The sequence below is a fragment of the Ranitomeya imitator genome, chromosome 2, assembly GCF_032444005.1.
Source record: "Ranitomeya imitator isolate aRanImi1 chromosome 2, aRanImi1.pri, whole genome shotgun sequence".
In the NCBI taxonomy this organism is placed as follows: domain Eukaryota; kingdom Metazoa; phylum Chordata; class Amphibia; order Anura; family Dendrobatidae; genus Ranitomeya; species Ranitomeya imitator.
Genome location: NC_091283.1, coordinates 303,758,183 through 303,759,516, shown reverse-complemented (window position 1 = coordinate 303,759,516; position 1,334 = coordinate 303,758,183).

Below are 1,334 nucleotides of genomic sequence, written 5' to 3'. Positions count from 1 at the left end.
GCACAAGTAAAAGGTTGCTCTTTAAATTTTGCTCCTTGCACACGCTGAATGAAACAAACTGTCTATGAAGGCGTGAGTTGCCTTCTTAATGAGACGTAGCACAGCTGTCACAAATCCCACCTTGGTGCTGGGCGCAGCCTCCTGAGCGTCGTTTTTTGCTGTACAGAAGTCTGCGCTGTTGTGTTATCCTTTGGCCATGCGCTGTTAGCGCTGCCTGTCTTCTGACCTCATTTCATGTCGGCCGGTGCAGTTAGCGATGCACATGAATCCCAGCCCCGCAGTGTCTTTTCATAAATTCACACTGCGGGGCTGGGATTCATGGCCTTGCGCAGTAAATATGTTCGCCTCTCACTCATGTCCTTACACCTGCTTCAGACTGGGCGGCCTCCGCTGATCCCTTATCACATGCCACGGCCATGAGGCCACACAGTCTGAAGAAGGCGGAAGGAGATGAGTGAAGACAGGCGAAGATATGCACTGCTCATGCCCATCAATCACACCCTCGCAGTCAAAATAAATAAGACACCGAGGGGCGTTGTGTCGGGCAGGGCGGACGCACAGGCGCAGCCAGCCAAACAATGATGTCAGAAGACGGGCAGCGCTACCAAGGGGGTTGCTGCGTGTCATTACAAAGGAAAGTCACACCTCAGGGACGGTTTCATGGTCTCAGGGGACACATTTTTTACATGTTGAGTTTGACGTGTGCAAGGAGAAAAAGTGAGCCACCTTGTACACATGCAGCATTACTGCTGTACAAGGTGGCTGTTATATATACAAATGCCTGGGGGGGGCAGGGTCCCTTTAATTTCAGTTCAGGTGTCTGCGTGGCGCTTGCAGGACACGATGCCGGCTACACAGCAGGGGAACAGCTGGCATTGCTGAACCCACTGACACATTGGCTGATGTTTTTCTCTGTGCAGCCAGCACTTCCGGGCAACAACTGGCGGTGTTGGAGCCCAGGGTCAGCAGGAGGAGGAGAGGAGCAGAGTGTAGGCCGAAGCCTGCACTGGTGTCAGTTTTAGGTCTGTTGTCTGCGTGGCGTTTGCAGGACATGATGCCGGCTACACAGCAGGGGAACAGCTGGCATTGCTGAACCCCACTGACACAATGGCGGGTGTTTTTCTCTGTGCAGCTAGCACTTTCTGGCACCAACTGGCATTGTTAGAGCCCAGGGTCTGCAGGAGGAGCAGGGTGTAGGCCGAAGCCTGCACTGGAGCAAGTTGAAAGAGAACCTTTAACCCCCCCCAGGCGTTTGTTGCTGAAAGAACCATCTTGTATAGCACTAATGCTGCAAAAGCAATAGGTGGCTCTTTTAATTATGCTCCTTGCAAACG